The sequence below is a fragment of the Saccopteryx leptura genome, chromosome 3 (genome assembly GCF_036850995.1).
Source record: "Saccopteryx leptura isolate mSacLep1 chromosome 3, mSacLep1_pri_phased_curated, whole genome shotgun sequence".
NCBI lineage: Eukaryota > Metazoa > Chordata > Mammalia > Chiroptera > Emballonuridae > Saccopteryx > Saccopteryx leptura.
In genome coordinates this window covers 225,850,072-225,878,069 of record NC_089505.1, presented here as the reverse complement: position 1 = coordinate 225,878,069, position 27,998 = coordinate 225,850,072, and the positions used below count along the sequence as shown (strand labels likewise).

The 27,998-nt window shown below is 45.7% G+C and overlaps 1 protein-coding gene and 1 non-coding gene across 2 annotated transcripts in view; one reads left to right on the top strand and one right to left on the bottom strand.

The window, feature by feature from the left end:
* The window catches only part of LOC136400668 (ral guanine nucleotide dissociation stimulator-like), a 40,640-nt gene that overhangs the window by 5,396 nt on the left and 7,246 nt on the right, over nt 1-27,998 (top strand). Inside the window, exon 1 of the transcript XR_010750350.1 lies at nt 2,126-2,212. The gene's annotated coding sequence lies outside the window, so the exon portion shown is untranslated. Of the gene's footprint in view, nt 2,213-27,998 lie in introns of the transcript that reaches the window.
* On the bottom strand, nt 3,818-3,893 carry TRNAD-GUC (transfer RNA aspartic acid (anticodon GUC)). The gene has a single exon. It is a non-coding gene; the product is annotated as a tRNA-Asp (tRNA).

Sequence of the window (27,998 nt, the reverse complement as noted above, 5' to 3'; positions counted from 1 at the left end):
AAGTATTTATTTACCAATAATTTTTTTACATAAAAAAGATAATGGCAAATTAATATAGAATGCTCCCATGTTCCTTTTTACCCCAGACGTTTAATGTAATATCACTAAGAGTGATAACATAGTCGTTGAACCAATAAATTAACCCCAGGACAATACTATTAAACAAACTATAGAACTTATTTGAATTTCACCAGTCTTTCCAGTAAAACAACACAACCATAAAAAACTGAAAAATATCACTGAATATCAAACCTCAAGATATATGTTTCTATGTACAAAACAGTAGGAGACATTAAGAAGGAAAAATGTTCCATTTTATTTAAAAGGATTTAAAGACTGCATATGTCAAAACATCATAGACATGAACAGAAAGAAAACAGGGAAATTTCTTGAAATTGAGTTTATTGGGGTGTTATTGGTTAACAGGCCCATAGAGGTTTCAAGAGTACATTTCTATAGTACATGAACTGTGTATTGCATTGTGTGTCTACCACCAACACTCAAACCATCTTAAGTAACCGTATGTTGGAAAAGATTCTTCAAATAATCTCATTGACGGCCCTTGCATTTTCAGGAACTTTATCCTCATGGAAAACATGCTTGGTTACAAAATCTGTCCTCATGGAAACTCTTAGCTTTTAGGTAAAAGTTTATTAAACTAAGAATCTTCAAAATATTAAGAGTAGCACAATAAATACCATACTTTTGCTGGGTATGCATACATTTCCACAGAAAGAGTAGGAATACCTTTAATGCTTGTTTAAATGATGAGAAACTAGAAAGATAGTAATGGTAGAACTAGCTCCCTTGGGTCCCCACTTCCAAGATGACCAAGGAAAGAAGGAACAACCGTCATGCCAAAAAAGGCTGTGGCCACGTGCAGCCTATTCTTTGCACCAGCTTAAGGACAAGGCCATTAAGAAGTTCTTCATTCAAAACATAGTAGAGGCCGCAGCTGTTAGGGGCATTTCCAAGGCGAGTGTCTTCAATGCTTGTGCACATCTCAAGCTGTACGTGAAACATGGCCATGGCGGAGAAAGGGGGCTCATCCCGTACTCCTGTTATTGTTGGACACGATCTTCTGTGCTTGGACAGTGTCTAGGTTCATTCCAGCTTTGCCAGGGGTGCACACAGGCATTCCGATGTAGACGCTGGCTGGATGAGTGCTCTGTGGATAGAGCTACCGCCAGGGTATGGACGTCGGGGTTTAATTTCCAGTCAGGGCACACAGGAGAAGCGACCATCTGTTTCTCACCCCCTCCCTCTGCCTCTCCTCTCTCTCTCTCCTTCTCACAGTCATTGGCTTCATTGGTTCAAGGGTCCCCACCGCAGCCCAGGGAGATAGCTCGATTGGAGCACATCAGCCTCAGGTGCTAAAAATAGCTGGGTACTAGGTAGAGCATCAGCCCCAGATGCGGGTTGCCAGGTGGATCCCTGTCGGGGTGCATGTCGGAGTGGGCCTCACTATCTCCCCTCCTCTCCTAAAAAAGAATACACATATTCTAAATTTTGTATGTATGAATTTTGAATCATTTTATCAAGTTCCTTTGGAATTTGGGGAACTCCTTCACTCGCTCCTTTAACAGGTATGTATTGCGCGCCTCCTATGGGCCAAGTACTAGAAGCGCAGTGGACAGCCCAAGGAGCTTGTAAGGTGGCAGGTTTGCATCCAAGTGTCAAACCACAAGATATAAAACGTGAAGTCAGGACCTACCTACACTTTTACACTCCCGCTTTGCACTTTTCGTTGATGGTTCTTTTTCCACACAAGCGTCCAGCTCTGTCTCCCTGGAGAACACGGGTCACTCGCTTTCTCAGGCTGGGGGGGCACTGCACCTTTGGCCGGTGCCCTGGACGCTCCGCGGGGTTGGCGAGAGACTGACCCCTTTCTCCTCCCCGCCTCGGCCGCGCCTCCCAGCTGTAGGCCTCCATTCCCGCCCCTCTCTTATTCCCTCCCTTCCTCTCGGCTCTCGGCCCGCAGGTCCCCTTTTTCCCCCGGGCCCGCCCCTTCCAGTGTTCCGCGCCTCCCAGCTCCATTCCGCGCTCGGTCTGCCCGGGCGCCGGGCTGTGTTGCTCCGCTGGCGGCGCCGCCCGCCGGTCGGGAAAGATTTCCAGGCCCGCTGCCCCGGGATGGTGCGGGCTCCGCTGCTGCTGCTGCTTGTGCTGCTGCCGCCTCTGCCGTGGTTTTCCGTCTCCGGGCTTCGGAGAGGGAGTGAGTCCGCGGGACCAGGGATTTGGAGAGGGGGCGGGAGCATCAGCAGTCGCCGTGTGTGTGTGTGTCGGGGGCGGGGGGGGGGGGGGAGGCGGCCCGCTGCTGGGCAGGTTTACAGCACCCACTGCTCCCAGCCTTTGCCACCAGTCGTAAGGGGAGCAGAGCGCAGGGCGCCCACAACCCGCGGACAGGGCGCCGGGACTGGCGGTGTAGGTGTGTCCCGTGAAGTGGGCGGGGGTCACCAAGGGCCCCAACTCCGCGGGTAGGAAGTCGCGCTCGCGAGCGCTCTTTGAGTCCCCAAGATTTCGGCCGAATGGTTGTAGGTCTAAGCGAGAGTGCGTGGAAAACTTCCCTGGACCCCTCTGCGCGGCTGGACCGGCTGTGGCGGGCGATCAGGAGGCCGCACACCCATCTCCGGAGGGAGCGGCGCGAGCAGAGTTGGGGTGGTTGAACCAAGGCCGGAGCCAGGGAGTGGCGTCTCTGCTCCCACCGGGCCTGGTGGCAGTACTAGCGCCCCTCTGCGGGACACCTTTTGGCGGTCGTGCAAGGCCAGGAGAAAGGGGGCTCATCCCATACTCCTGTTATTTTCGGACAGGATCTTCGGTGCTTGGACAGTGCCTAGGTTTATCGCAGCTTTGCCCGGGGTGCACACAAGCATTCCGATGTAGACGCTGGATGGATGAGCGAGCGCCCGCCGGTCAGTGGGCCGGTTCTGCACCCATAGCTGTTTCGCTAGGGAGGCATAAACAGATTAGAAGTCCTATTGCCTATCCGCTTCTCCTGGAAGCAGGGAGAAACTTAACCAGGCTTTACCAAAAAGACAAAGAAAGCGGTGGGGGTGGGGAAAGGTATGCTAAAATAAACACATCCCAGGCTTTGTTCCTTGGCTAAACTATTTTCATCCAGCCTGTGGTTTTTTGACCCTCAATATGGCTGAGTAGCTTTCACCCATTCGAGTCAAAGATGTTTGTAAAAAAATACCTGCAAAGTTCAAGTTACAGTTAAGCATTTTACTTAAAACTTTTTCTTTTGAGGTTTTCCTTTGGAAGCTCAGTTGGTCAATGAAAAATTCTTAAGCAGTGCCTCTTTTTGCTCATGAAATTACATATAAGCAAATTGTAATTTGGGGCAACACAGCAATTTGAAACAAACGTCAAAAGCCAAAACCAGTCAGAGAACTAAAACAATCCTGTTCTCCACCCTCAAGCCCTCAAAAATTCCTCAGCATTTCTGCCAAACCCATTTTTTATAATCTGCCAATCTGGGGTTTTTTGTTTGTTTGTTTGTTTGTTTGTTTGTTTTTTGTATTTTTCTGAAGCTGGAAACTGGGAGAGACAGTCAGACAGACTCCTGCATGCGCCGACTGGAATCCACCCTGCACGCCCACCAGGGGCGACGCTCTGCCCACCAGGGGGCGATGCTCTGCCCCTCCGGGCTTCACTTGGCCATGACCAGAGCCACTCTAGCGCCTGGGGCAGAGGCTAAGGAGCCATCCCCAGCGCCTGGGCCATCTTTGCTCCAATGGAGCCTTGGCTGCCAGAGGGAAAGAGAGAGACAGAGAGGAAGGGGGGGGGGGTGGAGAAGCAAATGGGCGCTTCTCCTATGTGCCCTGGCCGGGAATCGAACCCAGGTCCCCCGCACGACAGGCCGACGCTCTACCGCTGAGCCAACCGGCCAGGGCCAATCTGTTTTTTTTTGTTTGTTTGTTTGTTTTCCTAATGAGAGCTGGCCATAAATAGTCTTGGAGGTAGTGAATGTGGTGAAAAGTATAGGAAAACTAATGGAAACAATATTTTTGGTATAAGATATTAAAATATAGCATGTTTTTCTTTTGCTAAAGTAAAAAAAAACTTTGTAATTGATAATGAAAAAGTGTGCTAAAATTCACCCAGCAGGGAAAATGAGAAATTTCTCCAATTTTTCTTGTTCTGCCTTTTGCTTTTTATCTTGAATTTACCAGGGGGATGTCTGACGGTATAGAGCTCACCTTATTAAAAGCTAAGAGTGGGATTCTCACTGACAGAATTAGAGTGAAGTAAGAGTGCTGTGCGAAGAGATTAAAAATGGAAATTAGATTCTCAGTCTAGTTTTAAGATTTTCATAGTGCGAATGGTGAGTCCAAGTGGTTTCCTTATGAGACAGGAGAGGGAACATGAAGGATTGGTGGGTATGTAGACCTACACTCCACACTGTAATAGAATGGATAATTAACATTTACCCAACAACCCCCTCCCCCCAGCAGCATCCCACAAAAGCCACAGACAGGCAGAAGTTAAACTGCTGACCCAGGGACTTTGTAACCCTTCCTGTGCCCTCAGTCTCTGCTGGGGGTGCTAGTGAGCAGGAAAAACAGGCAAAGGGGTGCTCTTGACCACTCAGAGAGGATAGAGGAGAAAGAAATATGAAAGTGGGTAACAGTGAAGGTATTGCCAGGACCTGATCCATGATGAAGACCTAGTCCATGACAAGGCTACGTGTGTAGCTAAATTCAACCTTTACAACAATTGGGCTTGAAAAAAATATTTTTTTTAAGGATTTTATTTACTGATTTTTACAGAAAGAGGGAAAGAAGCATAAACGCATATGATTGCTTCTGGTATAGCCTTGACCAGGCAGCCTGGCGTTTTTAGCCAGTAACCTCACCATCCAGGTTGACGCTCTATTCACTGCGCCACCACAGGTCAGGTATAAATGTTGGCCCTGGCTGGATAACTCGGTTGGAGCATTGTCCCAATACAGGAAGGTTGCTGCTTTGATACCCAGCCAAGGCACAGACAAGAATCAACCATGGAATGCATAAATAAGTGGAACAACAAATTAATGTTTTTCTCTTTTTCTCTAAAAACAAAACAAACAAACAAATGCCCTCAAGTGCTTTTTGGAAGTAAGCTGGGCATATGTCACAACTAATTTTTAGAAAGTTATTCTGATCTGCTTTCTTAAAGTGCTGAATGGAACAAAGTTTTTTTATATTAACAATAATGATGTTTTTCAGTCATATTTTTATAAATAATACCCAGATAATCTTAGGAGCAGGGTCAGTGAGTTAGCAGCCAGAGTTGGTTCTGAACGGGCTGACTCTTTTGATGCCTGCGAATTAGAAACCTGTTGCTAGGTGGAGAAGCTGGGCCAGGGCCTTGATAAACTGGTCCCCTCACCTGCAAATGGACGCAGGCCTAATGGCCACTTCCCACGTAATAGCCAGAATGAGATTTGAGGATGAGTCTGTGTTGTTCCCTGTTAAGAATCCTCAGGTGGCTTTTCGTTCCTCCCCAGGTTTAAAAGGCGTCACAACACCTCTCACTCCTGTTGACTCACTGCCAGTTCCTCTTCTATTTCATGGGGCTTCAGCCACATCTGCTGTGGACTTGCCCTCTGGCTGAATCTTTCCCCTGCCTGCTTCTCCTGGTTTGGCCTTCAGCTCAGATGTCCTGAAGGAGCCTTTCCTCACGCCCTCCCCAGCCAATCATATACCTCTCTCTCTCTCTTCATTGTACATTTCCTAATGAGGCTTCTCAGCATTTGATGGTGGATGGCACAGTCTGAGCCCATCTCAGGTGCTCAGCGGGTGACTGTCTGAATACATTAGGGCCAGGCCTCCGCAGCCTCACATGTGCTCCTCCTGGTCTCTCTCCCTATGGACTTTTCCAGAAACAAAATTGCTGCAGCTCCTGTGCTCTTTTTCAGGGGCAGGGGGTCGGAGGGTCTTGCTTAATAGAAAAATCAACTCTCATTTCACCCTGATGTCAAAGTGATTTCATTACTAGCAAAGTTAGAACATTGAGAGAAGTTATAATTTTGGAATCTATCAACCGAATATAGCAATGTTAGCCTATTTTATATTCTCTTAACTTTTTCAACTGGAAAGAAAGTCAAAAGCTGACTTTTTAATGTTGAAAACACAGATTTAGCTGCTCCTCGCTGGGGGAGGGCAGTTTTCCCTGATGCTTAGACTCAGGGCCACCACCTGAAGGCCCTGAGTGCTTAACTTTGGCCTGTTGTCCCCAAAGCACAGGGCTGTGCTGGCATGCATCAGCAGGAGGTTAATTATTATAAAAACTGAAAAAAAGTGGTTCATCTGGAATGAAGTGCTTCCAGGGGCTTGGCGCAAGGTCTGGGTAGCCAGAAAGCTTGCTCCTGTCCTGTGTGGCTGGCCTCAGTTTCCTCTCTGGTCAGTGGGACTCTCAGTTATTCATAGAATTGTGGAGAGAATGAAATGGCATGTAGTAAGTGCTCCAGAATATTAGCTCTTAATACCAATGGTTTCCTCCATTGTTCTGAGCTCAAATTTTGGGTTGTTTTTCCTGGACAAATGGTATTGGAAGGTAAGGTTCTTCTCCCCCTAAACTGTTTTCTAAATTGTACCTTGAACTGTGAGGATGGGACTGTGGGCCAAGCTCCTCTGTTTTTAACCTGTGGGGCAGGGCGGTGGGGTGTCCATCCTGAGTTTTGAGTCCTGGCTGTGCTCTTTAGTACTTTGTTTCCTGGTAGCATCCGGACCCACACTTGTCTGGATGGGGCAGGGCCTGTCCTGACTGCCCCTGCCCAGCCGCCCCCTTACGTTTACTTGCTGGATTCAGACTTAACTTGGCCCAGGAATAGCTTCCTGTCATGTGCTTCTCTGGAAGGTTAAGAATGAAGGCCAATTCCTGCTCAACTCTCCCATTGAACTGTGCCAACATGGGTGTGGTTTGGTTTTGGTTTTGGTTTTTGAGTGTAAACATCCTAATTATTCCTTCTTGTATTTACCAGCAATACCAGTTTTTTTCAAGTGAAGTCTTCTGGCTCTAGTAGATGGAAAATGAGGCTTTGTTTCTTAATCAGCCTCTGAGCACCTGCCAGTGTGCACATGCTTGAAATCTTCGTTCTTGGTGTGCAGTTACCCAGTGTGTATGTGCTTGGTGTCTGTGTGCTTGGTGTGCATGTGCCTGCTATGTACCTGCAAGGTGTTCTTGTGCCTGGTTTGCATGTGCCTGTGTATATGTGTCCGTGAACCTGTTCCTAGTGTTTTTATGCCCAGTGTTTGTGCCTGGTATGCACATGCCCAGTGTGCGTGTGCCAGTCGGTGTGCGTGTATGCCCGGTGTTCATGAGCCCAGGCGCTCTCTTGCCCGTATACTTTCTGTTGGTTGCAGGTGTGGCCAGCTTCCATATGTGCCTGAGGAAGCCCTGACCCTCCCTCTCGCACTCTGGGCATTTGCTGACCCTTGACCAGAAGGGAACCTGTTCCCTCTCTTTACCCCTTCTTTGTTTCAGTTTCTTGCCTCCAGCCTGGCAAAGGTTGGGAATCCTATTAGGATCTTGGGCTGGAGTCCTGAGGGACCCGCTAACCCCCACTTTGTCCCTCCAAGGAGGCCTGAGTTGGCTTTGCTGGAACCATGGCTGTGGAACTGCACCTGTGGAAGATTCTTGAGTGCAGCCAAGACCCGGGTCTTCCCACTTCAGTGAGACTGCACAGCTGGGTAGTCTCTCCTTCTGGCGGCTGTGTCATTCCCTCTCTCAGTCTCTGCTACACTGCATGACTCGGTGGGCCCGATCTCAGGTCCCGAGTTAGAAAGTGATAAAGAATGGGTGACTGTGTCCTCAACATGTCACCGAGAAAAACCTACACTTAATTCTAAAGCATTTTATTTCACCTTTTGTCATTTTATCCACTGTCAGTTCGGCTTTCTTCACTCTGTGGTAAAATGAATTATCTGTGAATCTTGGAGTGGCAGGGGTGGGGGGCGAGAAATGGAAAGAAACAGATGTTAACCTTATGTTTGGATAAAGTCATATAAGAAAGTTTTTACACCAAAAGCTAAAACCATTTGAGAGACTTACCTTAGAGGAAACCTGTTTCATATCTCAGTGTGTAGGGTTTTTATGGTGTTGTGTTTCTCCTTGTACTCAGTCACTAGTCTTATCCTTTGGGTGTTTCTTAGTCTTTTCAAAGGTGCTCCATAGCATCTGTGGAGCCATCTAAGGCTCCAGCAAGGTGTGGTCACGGGTAGTGCCTGCACTGGCTCCCTCCAGGAGGGGCCCATCCTCAGGACTGTGGTCTCAGGTTGGCACTTCGCAGTCAGCAAATGGGACCGATCCCCTCTGAGGGGGTTTCTAGTTACCTCACATTCAAGAACAGTAAACACCTCAGACTTTGCCTTAGCTGCAGTCTTGCCTCTGTGAGACACAAGAGAAAGCCTGGTTTATTGCAGAGAAGCGATTGCTTTGTTGTTTTAAGCCTTAGGGCTTGTTAAAGATTCTATTGGACTGGACTCGTGGTTTTAGAAAATGACCATTGTTACAAGTCAGAACAGGCTGTGTTGGTTCAGAATGTTAGAACAGGGACCCAGACTCACTGACAAGGGTTTCCTGTCAGGACTGACCACTGACCGCATACACAGCCCTCTGGTCCATATTCACGGCTCCCACTGTGGCCGCTCCTGCAGATGGGTTTCCACTTGGGTTTCCTACACAGGAAGGGGAGCCAGCCTGTAAAGCTTTCACAGCGCTGGCACATGATTTGCAGATTTGTGATGAAAACAATGTTCTTTGAAAGTTTAGAGCAAACAAAGAAACAAAAAGAAGCTTATTACGTTATCAGAAAGGGGACCTGGTGGTCCTTTGGATAGGCCAGTTCTTGACTTCATGCAAGAACAATTTCACAACTCGAGTCCAGGTAATTTTGAGAGTACATCTATTAATTTGGAGACAGTGAAATAAGGAAGGGCCTAGAATAGAAGAAGCAGCAAGAGAGAGACTAGGTGGGGCTGGTTTGGCTCCGTAGAAAACTTAAGGGAAAGAAATGAGCCTCCACTGGGAAGTCAGGGGAAAGGGCGCCTTGGAGACTAGTTCAGGGGATTAGCCCTGACCGAGCTGCTGCTGCCCATTGCTCCCTTGGCTGCAAATCTATGGGGACCCTTGAAGTTTAGGAGATGCACACCTGTGGGGGAAGGAGGGAGGAGAGGGAAAGGCACGAGGCATTCCCCACCTGGTTTGGCTGCTTCTCTGGGCCTGGAGCTGAACTATAAGTGAGGCCTAGATGTTATTTCTAGGGAGGTGGCCTCCTGTATCATATTGTAAATTGCTTGGCCTCTCTGTTCAGCTTTCTGTCTCAGGTTTCCCATTCTACTTCCCAAGGAGTTTTTCTAGCTTTTTACTATCCTGCTTTAATTAGGAGTAGCACTAAGTCTGAGGCATTAGTTTTAAAAAGTGGCCTGACATGTGGTGGCACAGAGGATAAAGTGTTGACCTGGAACACTGAGGTCACCGGTTCAAAACCTTGGGCTTGCCTGGTCCAGGCACGTACAGGAAACAACTAGTATGAGTGGTGCTTGCTACGTCTTCCCCCCTTTCTCTCTCTCTCTCTCTCTCTCCCCCTCTAAAAATTAATAAATCAAACTTAAAAAAGTAACCACTGGCCCTGGCAGGTTGGCTCAGTAGATAGAAGCGTATGGATGTTTCAGGTTTGATTCCCTGTCAGGGCAACAGGAGAAGTGACCATCTGCTTCTCTTCCCTTCCCTCTCCTCCTCTCCCTTTTTCTCTCTGAAGCCAGTGGCTCTGTTGGTTCAAGGGATGGCCCTGGGTCCTTAAATAGCTCGATTGGTCCGAGCATCAGTCTCAGGTGCTGATAATAGTTCACTTGATTCAAGCATCGGCCCTAGAGAGGAGTTGCCAGGTGTTTCCCAGTCGGGGTAGATGCAGGGGTCTGTCTCATTATCTCCATTCCTCTCAAAAAAACCAAAAAAGGTAACCACTTTTAGAGCTGTAGGGAAAACAGCTGTGTTAGGCTTGTTCCCTTGGACTTTGCATGATTAGTATACGAGCATGTGGCAGAAAGATACGTGTGTGTGTGTGTGTGTGTGTGTGGCCTATATAAGGCTACAGATACTTTTCCTAGAGGTGGATCACTTCCTGGACACTATGAGAAGTGGTTTTCCCCTGCCTGTTTGCTCGCCCACCATTGCGAGAATCTAATAAAAAGGAAGACACAAAGCTTTCTGGCTCTGTAGTACCTCTACTATCTGCCTGAATCCAACGTGAACCTGCCTGGCCTCGACCACCAGCATTACAGTGTAGTGGGCAGGATTCGGATCAGATCGGCATGGAGCCACCAACACCCTTAAAGAGTAGGATAGAGGAGTTCTTGAGCACATGGTTTTCTGTGGCTACCCTGTTGAGAGTGTAAGCTGGGTGTTTTTTACAGCCTAGCGAGAATAAACTGAAAGCTCTGTGAGGGGCTGTGTGAGTTCAAGAGCTCCAGTGGAAGCCAGAGACTGAGCACGAACAGTGGCAGGAGCCAGAACAGTAGCTGCAAGTCTAGTATTCCAGTTTGCACTAGAAGCTGAATGCTGGCAGCACAGTTAGAGAAACAGCTGTGAGTTCAAGAGCTCCAGTTTCAGTTTCAGGCTGAGAGCCGGCAGCCTCAAGAGCTGAAGTGGTTGCTGAAGCAGGGCTGCATTTGTGCCGGCGGGGTGGCTCTGAGTTGGCGGTAGTAGTTGTTTCCAAATCCTCTGAGGAGAAGGAGGAGGAGGTTTGGACTGAAACTGCCATCAGCAGTCAGAAACCAGCTGATGGTCACCCAGCAGCAGAAAGTGCCTTAGGAGCAGGCACAAACGCCCTCTGCAAGTAGTGGAGCACTCTGTGGTCCAGTCCTATACCTAGACAAAGTTGACGGTGTTAGGGATAAAATTCAGGCAAAATCTCCCCAAGTCCCTAGCAGCTTGGTTGTTGCGGTTGTGAGACATAGGCCTGGATGGTATTGTGCTTCCATAGAGGAGATATAGAGAAATTAGCCACATTACCACTGAGGCAGCATCTTCAGAATTGCCATGACAACCCAAGAAATTATACCCTATTAGAATGGGTGATGGCTGCCATTTGTATGATCTGGCAGAATGCTGGAGACTTGCCAGGGGCTGGGGGTCGATGGCAGTCATATACTGAGTTGCAGTAGGTCCTCTGGGAACTAGGTATGAAGAATGCTGCTTTCAACCTGAGGTCCTGTGGGCCAGATGAGGCAGTATTTACGGCAAGGATGAGGGATCTTATCCTCTAGAACCCCATCAGTCCTTTCTGGGTTACTAGGGACTATCTTGAGCCCCTATGTGGGGCAGCCCATCAACACTGTTACATGGACCGGTGTCAGATTTGGGGGAGGTAGAAGCAGCATGGCACCATATTGGTGTACTGGCTGCTCCCAGGGCTGCCCGCCCAACTAGGAAAAGAAATAGGCCTGTAAAGTTTACCTGAACATAGATGTGGGTAGATTTGATTACAGCCAGAGCAGATAAAGAGAAATTAGATGGCAGGTGTAATAGAGTCCTGTCAGAGCTTTGGTGGCAGTTTAAGCCAGAACAGAGGTTCCAGACGCTGAAAATGCAGGGAAGGCAGCGAGCCCCGGCAGCTCCAAGAAAATGGCTGACATTTGCACACCATGGCTGCAAGATTAAGTGGTGGAGACAGTTGAGGGAGAGGAGGATCCCCAAGATCTATTGTTTCAGTTTGAGTAGGGGGAAGGCTGAGAGATCTGTCTAATGCAGGCTGGCAGGGGCCCCATGTGAAATTGGCAATCCACTGCTCCCCTTCTTTTTATTTTAGATTTTTTTTACTTATTCATTTAAGAGAGGAGAGGGAGAGACAGAAAGAGAGAGAGAGAAGAGAGACAGAGAGAGAGAACGGGGGGAGGAGCTAGAAGCATCAACTCCCATATGTGCCCTGACCAGGAAAGCCCAGGGTTTCGAACCGACGACCTCAGCATTTCCAGGTCGACGTTTTATCCACTGCGCCACCACAGGTCAGGCCACTGCTCCCCTTCTAATATGTAGCAGGTGTTGGCCTTAGTAGATAATAGATTCTTATTGCAACAGCTAAGAGAACAGGCTTTGAATGTATTTGACCACTCTAGGCCCTGTGAGCTTGCTGAGGGTTTGGATGGGGTTTGTGGCAACAAACAAGAGTGCTTATGGAAAGGTGCTGAGGTCTGCTAATAAAGAGCTGTACGGCCAGTTGCCTGTAATGGACCTTCAGCTTTGGTGATTTGCACAGATAGTTGGGCTGTCTATCATGGACTGACCACTGAACAGTATAATGGATGGTTAAAGTAGGATCTGTGACAAGATAGGGGCATCGGCTCCCTTGCTTGATGGACACGCTGCTTGTGGACAGAATGAGAGACCGTGATAGGGGCGCGTGCCACCTATGGAGCAACGTCCTGCTCCAGGCAGCTGCTCTCATCTAGTTGCAGAGATGCGCCAAGGACACTTCTTTCAATGGACGTGGCCCTGGACTGTACAGGCCCACCTGTGATGGTTGGCCTTGTTGACATTGTGGGGTAGGGAGTTAGAGGTGGGCCTCCAATTAATTCCCTGGGCAGAGTGCTCAGGGAGACATTGTGAAAGGCACCATTATAATTATTGTATACATTTTTGGTATAGCTTGTGCTGTTGCTATAGTTTCTGTTTATGTAATGTACCTTACTCCTCTCACAGGGACCATGTGGAAGGTATCTGTTGCATAGATTGTCAGGTGAGCAACCCTAAAGGGGGGAATGTAGGCAAAACAGCTGTGTTAGGCTTGCTTGCTTGTACTTTGCATGATTAGTATGTGAGCACGTGGTAAAAAGCCGTGTGTGTGTATGTAGCTTGTGTAGGGCTACAAGTACTTTCCCTAGAGGCCGATCGCTTGCCCAGCACGGTGAAGGGTGGTTTTCCTATTTGCTTACAAAGGGAGCTGCCACAAGAAGAGGTTTTCCTCCGCCTGTTTGCTTGCCCGCCTTTGTGAGAATCTAATAAACAGAATGGCCCGATGCTTTCCGGCTCCGCAGTTCCTTTACTGTCTGCCCAAATCCAAGGTGAACCTGCCTTACAGAAGTCTAGAGAAGTATGTTGTCATTCTGTTTTTGACGTTAGCCCATTTTGATGTTAGCTTGGAGGATGGGGAGAAAGTCAGTAGGAAGCTTTTTCACCACACAGGTGTGCCGTCCCCACCCAAGGCCTGTGGATCAGCCTTTGGGGTTCACATGTCGTCACCCACCACAGACCCAGTGCATTGATTCCTGGGGGGAGGGGGAGGCCTCACAGACCTTCCCCCTCAGCACTTGGCACTGAGGATTGGAATAATATAGTTACATTTATCCAGGGAAGGTGGCAAGTCTTGGACAAGGGTGTCTACTACAGGGCTGGACGGTTTCTCTGGCCAAGTGTCCTTATGATTTTAGGACCAACAGGTAGAAGAAAGGTGGAGGTCTCTCATGGGAGCCACTCGGAGGGATCCTACTCTTGGTATCTGGTGTACCAACCAGTAAACATAGAGGCCTGACTTTTTCTTTTTACTCTTATGTTTTGTCTTTCTCTCCTACCCTTTTTCTTTATACTCAAATATTGTTATAAAATACTTAGATAACATTCTTGCTGTCTTGCATCCAAGAACTCACCAGGGCTGACCCTGCTTAGCTTCTGAGACCATGCGAGGTTGGGCGCTCTCTGGGTGTTACAGATTTAGATGCCTGACAGTGGGCTCCCAGCAGCCCAAGAAGAAATGTCCGCTCTCCAGGACCCTCACCTCTAAGCCCCTTTGCTGCCTGGGAGCGCCAGTCCCCTATTAGGCATCTTCTCTCGCACAGATTGTTGGGAATCACAACGTCACCTCCACCAGTTGCAGCGGGCTACGAAAAGCTACTCCTGAGCGTCTGGGCATTTCATCTGAGGACCGAACAGGGGCCCCACCGAGCCTGTTGGGAAATGCTGGAGCAAGGGTCAGGGTTCTCCTTAGCACAGCAGCTTCTATGGGCGGAGTTGGGGCTGGAGGTTAGTGGGGCTGGGTTCTGTTGCCTAGGCAGCAGCTCAGTGTACAGCCAGACCCTGTGAAGTTACCATGACCACCTCAAAGAGGTGTGACCCCAGCTTGTGTGAGGACACTGGAGTCTATGGCAAGGGTAAAAAAATAAAAATACAGAAGGAATAAGGGAGGCAAAATTCAACAGCACTGGGCATTCAGAGGCAGTCTCCCAATCTAAGTTGTAACCAGGGCCGACCCTGCTTTGCTTCCCAGATCAGACCAGATCGGGCTCTATCACAGTGGGATGGCTTTAGATGTCTGTCACCACCCTTCGGTGGCCCAAGAACAAATGTCTGCCCTCCAGGTACCTCATTGCACAGGTCCCTTGATGACTGGGCAAGCCATCCCCCTCGTTAGGTATTTTGCCCAGACTCAGAGTGTGACCTGTCACAGCTTCACATTCTCAGGTTCCCTGGGCTGCGATTAACCCCTCCCGAAGATTCTGGCATTCTCTTCGATGCCAGAAGTGGTGCCCAACAAGCAGTATCGTGGAAGCTGGAGCGAGGGTCAAGTGAATTCTTAGCACAACAGCTTAAAGAGTGAGGGAGGAGCCTGTGGCGAATGTGTCTAGGTTCAGCTGCCTATCCGCAGCTTGATGCAAATCCATGCCCTAGAGCAGGGGGAGTCAACCTTTTTATACCTACAGCCTACTTTTGTATCTCTGATAGTAGTAAAATTTTCTAACTGCCCACCAGTTCCACAGTAATGGTGATTTATAAAGTAGGGAAGTAACTTTACTTTATAAAATTTATAAAGCAGTTACAGCAAGTTAAAGCAATAATAATAATTACTTACCAAGTACTTTATGTTGGATTTTTGCTAAGTTTGGCAGAATAAATCTTTTTAAAACAACTTAATATAGTTAAATCTCTCCTTTTATTTATACTTTGGTTGCTCTGCTACCACCCACCATGAAGCTGGAACACCCACTAGTGGGCAGTAGGGACCAGGTTGACTACCACTGTCTTAGAGAGTGATCTTGACTACCTCGAAATTTTGTGAACCTGGCGTGTGTGAGTGCACGCAAGCCTGTGGCGAGGGCAAAGAATGAGGGGAGCAAAATATTACAGCACACCTCATCGGCATGTTCTCAAATGTGTTCCAAGGGGGCTCATTATAAATAAGAAAGGACATTCCTATCACTGCGGAAATTTCAAGGGTTTTAGAAGCTCTATGCCAGGAACTGGGGACAAAAAACAAATATACACATTTTTATTACACCACAATCTGTGTATATCACATGGAGGAGAATTAATGACTTTAGTATATTGAGTTTTTCAATTTATGAACACAGTATATCTCCATTTATTTACTGTATTTCCCCATGTATATGACTCACCATTTTTCAAAAATTTGGAGTCTAAAAACTGAGTGTGTCTTATACAGTGGTTGTAGATTTTTTTACTTGCATTCCCGCCTTTACATGCTTGTTTTTGTGCTCATTGTAGATTTTTTAACATGCATTTCCCGCTTTTTCAAGCTTGTCCTTGTGCTCACTATTTCGCACTTATTACTGGTACATTACGGTAGGTTATGTTTTGCCATTTTCTGCCCAGAAATGGCTCAGAAAAGATTTTTGTACAGTGCTAAATTCAAGTTAAAAGTGATGCAGTTTGCAAAAGTGAATGGAAATTGTGCTGTTGAACATAAGTTTTGTCCTCCTCCAACTGAGAAATCAATCTGAGTCTGGCTATGAGGAAGAAGAAATCCTACTGAAAAGGCCACATCAGAAGATGGCCAGGAGAAGCAAGTCAGCAAAATGGCCTGATTTAGAGAGAGAATTGAAGATACGGATTGAAGAGCAAAGGACAATTGGAATTCCTGTGTCCACAAAAATGGTTCAGTATGAGGCAAGAAGATTTGCTGATGAAAGAGAAGTTACTGATTTCAAAGGACAAAATTGGTGCTTCAGGTTCATGAAATGGAATGAACTAAGCATGCATGCACCAGACTTACTCAAAAGATGCCTGAAAGCTCTGAGCAGAAGGTCCTTGAATGTCGTCGTTTTGTCATTCAATGTGGGAAGATACATCATTTTGAGTTGGGACAGATTGCAAATATGGACAAAGTCTCCCTTCAATTTGATGTCCCAAGTAACAGAACTATTGATAAGAAGGGAGTGAAACTGTAACTGTGAAGACAAGTGGACATGAAAAGAGCCATTATACAGTTGTTCTAGCTTGTTGTGCCGATAGAACCAAGCTGCCTCCTTTGCTGATTTTCAAACGCAAAACAATGCCAAAAGAAGACATTCCTCGAGGAGTGATTGTCCACGTTCATGACAAGGGTTGAATGGATCAGGATGGGATGAAGATCTGGTTTGAGAAAGTTTGGAGAAGAAGACCAGGTGGGCTTTTATGCAAACCTGCACTATTTGTGCTTGATCTGTTCAGGGCACACATAACAAAAAACACAGAAGATTGCTGCAGAGCAAAAAACAAAACTTGCCATCCTACCTGGAGGCTTGACATCCCAGCTCCAACCATTTGATGTCAGCATTAACAAACCCTTCAAAGCTGCCCTGAGAGAAGAATGGAACCAGTGGATGAAGTCTTCTGAGGACAAGTCATTCTGACACCATCAGGAAGAGTAAAGAAACCAACTATAGGAGAAGTTTTTACCTGGGTGAAAAGACACTGGGATTATATCAAGATTGAGATCATTGTCAAGTCACTTAAGAAGTGTGTCATTTCAGATGCCATAGATGGAATTGAGAACTAGGTAATATAGGAAGACAGTGATTCGTCATCAGACACAGATGAGGACAAGCTAATGGATGGGAGTTTTGACAATGATGAGGAGTTGTATCAATTTTATGATGAATTAAACTTGAGTTCAATAACTGTATGTAATACACTTTTTTTCAAATTTCCCTCCCCCAAATTAAGGTGTATCTTATACGTGGGAGCATCTTATACATGAGGAAATACGGTAGATCTTCTTTCATTTCTCCTATAAGTGCTTTGAAGATTTCAGGATGAGTTCTGTGTGTGCTTTGTTAAATCAATACGTAATTGTTTCATTATTTGTGAGTGACTGTAAATGGTATTGGCTTATTCAACTTTGATGTCTTATGTATTTATTGCTTAATATATAGAAGTTAAATAATTTTTGTTTGTTTATCTTGTATCCTGTGACCTTGATGAAATTATTTATTAGTTCTAAGGAATATTTTTTTGTCAATTCTGTGGAGTTTTCTGTGCAGATAATCTACAGTGACTTTTATTTTTATTTCTATTTCTTTTCTGATTATTGTTTCCGATGCTTTAAGCTTTTCTTGCTTTATTGCATTGGCTAGAACATTCAGCACTATGTTCCCCTAATTAAAGGGGGAAAAAATTTAGTTTTTCATCATAATGTAAGATGGCAGCTGTTGGTATTTTGTAGATGCACTTTATCAAGTTGAGGAAGTTCCAGTTTATTCCTATTTTTCTTAGAGTCTTCTTCCTAAATCATGAATGATATTGAATGGTTGTTAAATTTTGTTTTATAACCAATATGATCATGGTTTATTTTTCTTTAGCCTGTATAATATAGTGGATGACACTGATTTATTTTCAGATATTGAAACAACTTTGTATACATGGAATAAATTCCACTTAGTCTTGACATACAGTTCTTTTTGTATATTGCCAAATTCTATTTCCTGATGTTTTGTTAAGGATTTATTTTTTTTAGATAGATAGATAGATAGAGAGAGGCAGGGAAGGAGAGAGAGAGAGTGAGAGGCATCAACTCATAGTTGCTTTCATTTGAGTTGTGCATTGAGCTTCTCTTATGTGCTTTGACCGGAGCTGTGCCAGTGTCCCCTTGTTCAATCACTGACTTGGGCTCAAGCTGGTGAGCTTTGGGATCATGTGGATGATTCCCCACTCAAACCAGCGACCCTGTGCTGAGGAGCCTGTTCTCAGAGCCAGTAGCCTTGGGGTTTTAAACTGGTGGCCTCAGCATTCTGGGTCAACACTTTATTCACTGTACCCCCATTGATCAGACAAGGATTTTTTTTTCTTTTTTTGCATCAGGAATCATGAAGGATGTTGATCTGTAGTTTTCTTTGTTTGTACTGTGTTTGTGTAGTTTTGGTATCAGGTCAAACTAGCTTTATAAAATATATTGGGAAAAGACCTCCTTTTTTTGTTTCTAGAAGAGATTATGTAGAATTTGTATTAATTATTCTTTTTGTGTAATTCTCCAATGAAACCATTTGTCCGGTAAATTTGTTTTTGGGAGTTCTTTAAACTATGAATTTGAAAAGGAAGGATAAAGCAGGAGGGAATCACACTTCCGGATATCAAGTTATATTATAAGGCCATTGTACTCAAAACAGCATGGTACTGGCATAAGAACAGGCACATAGATCAATGGAACAGAACAGAGAACCCAGAAATAAACCCACAGCTCTATGGACAACTGATATTTGACAAAGAAGGTAAGGAAATACAATGGAGTAAAGATAGCCTCTTCAACAAATGGTGTTGGGAAAATTGGACAGCTATCTCCAAAAAAATGAAACTAGAACTAGACCACCAACTTACACCACTCACAAAAATAAACTCAAAATGGATAAAAGACTTAAATGTAAGCCGTGAAACCATAAGCATCTTAGAAGAAAACATAGGCAGTAAGCTCTCTGACATCTCTCGCAGCAATATATTGGCTGATTGGTCTCCACAGGCAAGTGAAATAAAAGACAGGATAAACAAATGGGACTTTATCAAACTAAAAAGCTTCTGCACAGCTAAAGACAATAAGAACAGAATAAAAAGACAAACTACACAATGGGAGAATATATTTGACAATGCGTCTGAGAAGGGGTTAATAACCAAAATTTATAAAGAACTTGTAAAACTTAATACCAGGAAGACAAACAATCCAATCCAAGAATGGGCAAAAGAAATGAATAGACACTTCTCCAAAGAGGACACACAGATGGCCAATAGGCATATGAAAAAATGCTCAACATCACTAATGATTAGAGAAATGCAAATTAAAACCACAATGAGATATCATCTCACACCAGTCAGAATGGCGCTTATCAATAAAACAACACAGAATACTTGCTGGCGAGGATGTGGAGAAAAGGGAACCCTCCTGCACTGCTGGTGGGAATGCAGACTGGTGCAGCCACTGTGGAAAACAGTATGGAGATTCCTCAAGAAATTAAAAATCGAACTGCCTTTTGACCCAGCTATACCACTGTTAGGAATTTACCCCAAGAACACCATAGCACTGTTTCAAAAGGAGAAATGCACCCCCATGTTTATGGTAGCATTGTTCACAATAGCAAAGATCTGGAAACAGCCCAAGTGTCCGTCAGAGGTCGAGTGGATTAAAAAGCTTTGGTATATATATATATACTATGGAATACTACTCAGCCATAAGAAATGATGACATAGGATCTTTTACAACAACATGGATGGGCCTTGATAACATTATACTGAGCGAAAGAAGTAAATCAGAAAAAACTAAGAACTATATGATTCCATACATAGGTGGGACATAAAGATGAGACTCAAAGACATGGACAACAGGGTTGGGGTTACAGGGTGGGGGGAGGAGAGGGAGGGGGTTGGGGGAGGGGAGGGGCACAAAGATCATGGCTTTTCAGCATTTGCCATATTCCCCTTTAATCCATAGACAGACAGCAAATATTTACTTATGGTGTTTCCTCTATAAAGACTGCTGTCTTAGGGACAAATGCTGATGAACTATTTCAACAGTTCCTCCTTCTTCAAAGACTTATATGTCAACATAGAGCTCCATGTTTCATAGGACATACTCAAGCTAACTCCAGGCTCCCTGGAGCTTTAACACAAAGGAATGCCCTTTTTTTTTTTTTTTTTTTTTTTTTACTCTTTTCTTTCTTTTTTTTTTTTTTTGCTGTATTTTTTCTTTTATTTATTTATTTTTTGTATTTTTCTGAAGATGGAAATGGGGAGGCAGTCAGACAGACTCCCACATGCACCTGACCGGGATCCACCTGGCATGCCTACCAGGAGGGAATGCTCTGCCCATCTGGGGGGTTGCTCTGTTGCAACCAGAGCCATTCTAACAACTGAGGCAGAGGCCATGGGGCCATCCTTAGGGCCCAGGGTGGCTTTGCTCTGGTGGAGCCTTGGTTGTGGAAGGGGAGGAGAGAGACGGAGAGGAAGGAGAGGGGGAGGGGTGGAGAGTAATAACACTGTTTTGTCTTTTTCCAAATAGCTCCAGATATATGGAAAAGATTTATATAGGCAGATGGGGATCCTCAAACCCCTCAGCAAGATCTTCTGAGCTTGGCTTTTAAGATACCTAGAGGCAGAAAAAGCCCAATAGAGATCAGGGGAACTACCAGCTTTTAGGATACACCCTTAAGGGCTCCAACGCCCCAAAGAGGTCTCATAGGATGCCATCTGGGTCCTGCTTCAATAGTGGAAAGGAAGGTCATTGAGCTAAAGCCTGCCAGGCTTACATGCCTCTACTGTGAGGAAACAGGGACACTGGAATGTAGGCTTCTGTCGGGAGTGATCAACAACTGCTGGCTGACAAGGTCACAGCAGGAGAAGACCCACAACTGCTGGCTGACAAGGTCACAGCAGAAGAAGACCCACAACTGCTGGCTGACAAGGTCACAGCAGAAGAAGACCAAAAACTGCTGATTGACAAAGTCACAGCAGAGAAGACCAATGGCTGCGGGGTGACAAAGTCACTGCAGTGAAGACCAATGGCTGCGGGGTGACAAAGTCACCACAAAGGATAGGCACAACGATACTTCCCCCTTTGACTTTTTGAATTAATCTGGCCTTATATCCCCCCTTTTCTGGGTGTGTGCTATTATTTGTGGCACAGGGATAATAGTACCGTGCTTTCCCTGTAGATTCGTAGTGATTTCTTTGGAAATGAGACAGAGGGTGTGAGTTCCACAGAAAAGCCTGTAAGCCCCTTGAACTGGGCTCATAGACAAAAGAGGCTGGCTATGATATCCCTCGTAAAGGGTTAAGTTTGTAGGAGAATTCCTTCTTAATCATGTTAAAAAGAATAGATTGTGACTTGTGAATGGTTAGGGGGCAGTGACTGTGCACAGAGCACCCTTCTGCCTTCACTTAACATTTTTCCTCCCTGGCCTTTTCATGTGATAAGTAGAGAAACATTCCTTTCTTCTTGCTTATCTGATCTGCAAATAGTGGTATATTCTGAGAAGAATAGAGTCAGAACTTAACTAGTGTTTAAATATAATAAATAAGTAATATTTGATTAGACAATAGTATCTTAGGTAAGGTATAGTAGGATGGCCCATTGTGTGGCCTAGGATGAGAGCGTAGTCAGCAAGAAAAGAATGTTTTACTAAGAGAATTGTCTTTTGACTAAAGGCAATTGCTAGGCTTTCTCAATGAGATGTTCTCATGAGATTTAAAAATGTAGGGAAATCCATGGAATGTCTTGTGTTGCTGCTGGGCTATCTTGCAAGTGCACTCTGCATATCTCTGGATGAAAGCTATTCTTGATGTTATGTTAATTTCTTTAGAGGCCTTTCAGAATCTTGTGAGAAAAAGTAGGACACTGCATAAACTCAAGGCCATTTACCTGAGCAAGCGGTGGTCCATTGTTAGTCGTCTGCTAAATCTCTCTCTGCCCCTTAACTCACAACAGACTAATACTTTAAAAGCTTTTACTGATGCTGTTATCGATATTCAAGTTATTTTGAATGATTTGCTACCTGATTTGTGACTCATAGATGTAAATTAACTGTTACCCGGAAACATGCAAACATAGTGAAAACAAAAATAATAATTAACACCATGTGATTGTAACTTGGTGTGTGTGTATAAAAAGGGAGCTATACTAGCATTTGGTAGAGATGCCTGGCAGTAAATGCTAACCGGAGAATAAAGAGAAAGAAAAGAATTCGGCTCTCTCACTCCATTTTCGGCGTCCCAAAGGACGCCATCTCCTCCTGTGGGACCCCTGGATCCCCCCCGGGGCTGGACCCCGGTAGGCTTCCCCCTCACTCCTCTAAGGGAGGGTTCAGTCTCTTCCAGCCCTGCTTCAGCCACCTATGACCTAACCTTGCCCAGAAAGCTGGGGTTTGCCACTGAAGGCTGAAGGAGCCCAGGGCCGTCAGCCCCATCTACGACACTGTGGACGAGCCTAGGGTATTTATTCCAAGAAGCAGGTAAACTGATCTCATTTGCACAAGGGCCACTTAACTATGTTTTGCCTGAATAGTCAGGTTTTTTATTCTTCCCTCAAAGATCTCTGTTGTGGGTGTTGATAGTCCTATTTTCTGCTGCTTTGCTTAATATATAGTGTTTCCTTTATCCCTCCTATCTCAATGCCCCACTCATATTTCAGGCTGGGACCTACTCCTAATTTAGAGCTCTCTTTCCCCCTTTTGCCAACTTCTATTATGAATCTACCTTTGCCACTCAGCTTAGTGTATCCCAAGGTTCTCTTTACCATGCCACAGTCACAGAGCTCCAGGGAAAAGCTACCTGGTCTCATCTCTCCAGGCAGAGGAGAACAGAAGCTCCATATCCACGCATGCTGAAAATGGCTTCTCCAGTCTACCTGAATCATTACCAGCTAGAAGCAGTGGTCACTGGGACTTGGACATGAGCTGCAAAGTATAGAATGGTGACAATTCCGGTGCCATGCAGACTTTTCCTGGATGTGGACCTTTCCTGGACTCCTGCTCCCTGTGACAGATCCTAACAGACTGAACTGTGGTTGGGTTGCATTTTTCAGGGATTTAGCATGTTGATGGGGCCAACTTGGACTTGGTGAACATGTTAAGGACACTACTCTTTTATGGATTCTTGCTGTATTGGCCAAGAGTTTGCTTAAAGGCTTTTAATCACTGTAAAAAAAAAAAATAGAAGGCTGGATAAAGAAGATGGGGCACATATACACCATGGTATACTAGTCAGCTAGAAGAAATAATGACATCGGATCACTTACAGCAGATTGGTGGAATCTTGATAACATTATGCGGAGTGAAATAAGCGAATCAGAAAAAAACAAGAACTGCAGGATTCCATACATTGGTGGGACATAAAAGTGAGACTAAGAGACATGGACAGGAGTGTGGTGGTTACGGGGGGTGGGGGTAGGGAAGGAGGGAGGGGGGGGAGGGGGAGGGGTACAAAGAAAACTGGATAGAGGGTGACAGAGGACGATCTCTCTTTGGGTGATGGGTATGCAACAGAACTAAATGACAAAATAACCTGGAAATGTTTTCTTTGAATATATGTACCCTAATTTATTGATGTCACCCCATTTAAATAGAAATTTATTTATTAAAAAAACAAAACAAACAAAAAAAAACTATGAATTCAATTTCCTTAATAGCTACTGGTCTATTCAAATTATCGATTTCATACTTGGTGAGTTGTGGTGCTTTGTGTATTTTGAAGAATTAGTCCATTTCTTTGTTGTCAAGTTTATGTTTAGAGTTGTTCATGGTATCGAATTATTATTCTTTTGAAGTCTACAGAGTATATATTGATATTCCCTGTTTCACTCTCAATATTAGTACTTTGTGTCTTCATTTTTTATCTGTTTCATAAGTGATTTATTGATCTTTTCAAACAACCAGCTCTTTATTTCATTGAGTTTTTCTATTTGTGTCTTTTTAATTTCATTTCTTACATTTTTTTCTCTCATCTGCTTACTTTGGGTTTGTTTTGCTCTTCTTTCCTCGTGTCCTGAGTTTAGATTACAGAATACATTTTCTTCTCGGCACTGGGTTAACTGTGTCCCACAAAGTTTGATTCAGTTCAGTGTTTTGTTTTTCATTTCCATTGAGACTTCCTCTTTGAACTGTAGATTATTTAGAAGTTTAGTTTGCTGGGATTTGGAGAATTTTCTGTTACCTTTCTGTTATAAGTTCTTATTATTTTCATTATGGTAAAAAACACAAAATGTATGATTTCAATTCTTTTAAGTTTGTTGAAATTTGCTTTATGTCCCAGAAGTAGTTTATCGTGGTTTATATTTCATTATCATTTAGAAAGAATGTGTAGTCTACTGTTGTTGGATTGAATGTCCCAACTGTCCACGTGGCCCTCTGATACCACAGTGGAACTGTTGACGCTTCTTTCAAGCCTGGTAAGAGTGAGGTCCAGGCTCCTCACTGTACCTTTGCCGGCCTTGGTGGGGATGGGGCCATAGGTGATTTGCCGGGAAAACAGCATTTATTGTCTGGAAGGCTTTTGTCTTGTTGAGCTGCCCCTTTCCTGGTCTAGTGAGAACAGACTTGATTTTTGTTTGTTTGTTTGCTTGCTTGCTTGTTAGTTAGATTTTTGGGTTTTGCCCATTACCATTTCCAAATTGGGACGCCAGGGCAAAGGGAAACCCAGGGAAATTATCTTTCTGGTGTTCTTGACTTCTGAGGTTCTTAGTCAGTCTGCCTTCTCTCTACTTGTTAGGGTTTTTAAAAAAGTGTTTGTTTTATATATAATGTCCAATGTTTTGTGGGAGGAACTGGGAAAAATACATCTGTTTTCTGGAGGTAATTCTTTGTCCTCTGTTACTTAGGGAGGACAAACTATTCTTGCTAAGGTGTTTGGTCTTCTAGAGATAGTCACATTTTATTTTTATTTTTTCTATTTTTATTCATTTTATTTATTTTTTTTAAAGATTTTATTTATTCATTATACAGAGGGGATAGAGAGAGAGAGAAGGGGGTAGGAGCAGGAAGCATCAACTCCCATATGTACCTTGACCAGGCAAGCCCAGGGTTTTGAACCGGCAACCTCAGCATTTCCACGTTGACGCTTTATCCACTGCGCCACCACAGGTCAGGCCGAGATAGTCACATTTTAAAAACAAGTAATTTGTTCTTTAAAAGAATGATATTTTAGCCCTGGCCAGTTAGCTCTATTGGTTAGAGTGTCGTCCTGAAACACCAAGGTGGCAGGTTTGATCCCTGGTCAGGGCACATACAGGAAGCAACCAGTGAATGCACAACTTAGTGGAACTGCAAATGAATGGTTGGTTCTCTGTCTCTCCCTCTCTCTGTTTCTCTAAGGTTGATCAACTTAAAATAAAGAAAAAGAAAAGAGAGGGTCATTGGACCTTCCAGAGTGCTGTAATCAGGTGATTGAATTCATTGCCTAGAACAGGGGATGAATTTAGGTATTGGTGAGCTGGGGGATATGTGTTTGAGGGTGGTTGTGGAGAAAATAAACTTGGAGTCTGAGAGTTGTTCCTGGGTCTTGGGAAAGCCTTGTCTGGCCCTCGGGGAGAGCCAGTCTCAGACATTCAGTGGGGTAGCTGCAGCAGGACCTTGGCCAGATAGTATTCCTCCAGTGCCTTTCTCTGACACTTGGTGTGCTGCCAAAGGGGAAGAGATGGGAAGTCCTTGGCTAAGTAAACATATATTCCAGTTTCACTGCAACAGACTGAACAGTAAGGCATAATCGGTTCCATATGGTTGGCATTGATGGTTCATGCATGACTAGTGGCACCTTTGAAATAAGACAGATGGGTGTTTCACATTATGAAATAGTAACTGCCATTTTTGCGTGACAAGCGTTGTGCACAGTTTTGGGGTTTTGTTTTTTTTTTGGTTTTTTTTTTTTTTTTGAAGCTAGAAATGGGGAGAGACAGTCAAACAGACTCCCACATGCGCCCGACCGGGATCCACCCGGCACGCCCACCAGGGGGCGATGCTCTGCCCCTCCGGGGCATCGCTCTGTTGTGACCAGAGCCACTCTAGTGCCTGGGTCATAGGCCAAGGAGCCATCCCCAGCGCCCGGGCTATCTTTGCTCCAATGGAGCCTCGGCTGCGGGAGGGGAAGAGAGAGTCAGAGAGGAAGGAGAGGGGGAGGGGTGGAGAAGCAGATGGGCGCTTCTCTTGTGTGCCCTGGCAAGGAATCGAACCCGGGACTTCTGAGCCGACGCTCTACCACTGAGCCAACCGGCAGGGCTGTGCACAGTGATTTGTGTGCAGTCTTCTGCTCTCTCCTGAGACAAGTAGGTGTCACCTGTCTGACTATAATGAGGAGACTGAATGTCAGATGAACAGGTGGCTGTACAAGGTCCTCGGTCTCAGTGGGGCTGAGCTGGGGCTACACCTCGCCCCTCTGCCCCCAAGTTCTTGTACTCACGCATTCCCAGGCCAGCTGCATTCCAACCTGGGTCTTCTGCATGGAGAATCTTGGACCGGACCCTCAGGAGCACTGTAATCAAGGTGATTCGATTTATTCTGTAGAGAAGGATATCTGGTCCTGGTGACAGGTGAGAGTCACGAGAATAGATTTCCTAAAATCCTGATACCCAGCTGCACCCCTGGCTAATGAACTCCAGCTGTGGGTGAAGCCCAGGGATCAGAGCTTTGAAACCTTCCCTGGAGACACTGGTGTTCTGTTGGTTTGAGAGTGTGGTAGAGTGTGGAGGTGGGGCGTTGATCAAGTTCTAGAACTCTGCTCTGGTTGTGTTGGTGCCCCTATGGAAAAAATGGGGCTGCGGCTTGCTTGGGTGCTTTTTCTGCAACATAATTCTACCAAGAAAACGTCAAATGCCCATCAAAATGGGGGTCTTAGGCTGAAAGTTATGATGAGGGACTGCCTAAAGCCTTTGGAAGCCCTTGGGGCTCCCACTGCTGAAATGTATGCACGAGGCCCAGGGAGAAACCCAGGTGGGACTTTGCTCTCCTTTTTGAGCCAGTGTGTGTCTACTTGGGAATTGGGAGAGCACCCCCCAGATCCACATTTCCTCTGCCTGTGCACTCACTCCCTGGGGCTATTTCTGCACACAGTTGTTGTTTATCTGAAATGCAGACAAGACTGGGGCATCCTGATTTTTATCTGGCTGCCCTGAGCCTGCTGGGGCTCGTGTGGAGACTTCTTGATGCCAGGACCGTGTTTTATCTCCAGGCTCACTGCTGCACTGTGCAGATCTTAGCAGCCCTCATGGGCAGCCCCCACCTGACAGCTGTGACCCCACAGGCACATGCAGCCCACCATTCCTTTCCCACTAACTCTAGGTGGCTGAGTGCAGTCACTTCAGAAGTTGTTTGCTGTTTACTACTTGGTCATGGGATTTCAGGTTAAAGGTTTTTTTTGTTTTTAAGTTTCTTCTCGTTCATTATTGCTGCTGCTCTTTATCGGTGGAGAATTCTTGGCTTCCGTGTAAAGTGAAACAATACTACAAGAAACTTTCTGTTTGTTCTGGGTTTGGCTTCAGTGATCTGGGTGGGGGAGAGTCCTTAAACTGTGGCAGAGAAGTGGCCTAGGGACAGGATGCAAACAGCACATATGGGCCAGAATGAAGGGCACCAGTCCAGGCGCGTCCTCTCTCCTGGGGGGAAGGGGTGGGGACATAAACTGGACTCTGGAGGCTATAGCCTTACTGTAAACCATATTTCCACTCCAGAAGGGGCCTCTCCTTCACTGCAGGGGCAGCTGGATTGCAACATCTGGCAGGCAGTGGGCTCCGGGAGCACTGGGCAGCGCCTACCTCCAGGTCATCTTCCGCTTCCTGCCCATGTATGTTCCACGGGCGGAAGCAGCAAAACCGCGGGAATTCAAGGACACTCCTTCCTCACCCTGCGGGACCCACTCTTTCCCGCCCCAGCCTGCTGATGTTGGAGCTGGGTTCAGACTACTGGGCTCCTGTCCCTGCCCATCTGGGAACAGGTAGAAAGAGCAGGGCAGAGGTCCCACAGGCTGGTGCTTCAGTGCCGCCCTTCTCCCACCACTCCCTAGACGTTAACGTAAAGCAGGCTGAGGGCACCTGACACCTGAGGGCAGGGGAACCTGCTGGGCTGCCAGCCAGAGCTCTCCAGCTGCCCAGTCCTCCAGGGCCAGGAGAGATTTCAGTGCAGCCACTGCATCTGCTACTCTGGGACCCACGGGTTCAGCAGCTGCCGATTCCTGTATTCTCCCTGGGCTGAGATCCAAAGCCTCAGGAGAACCTAAGGAGCTCATGCTGGGTGAGGGTGTAGAGGCTAGACTTAGAGCTGTCTCTCAGAGTACAGAGCCCTTTG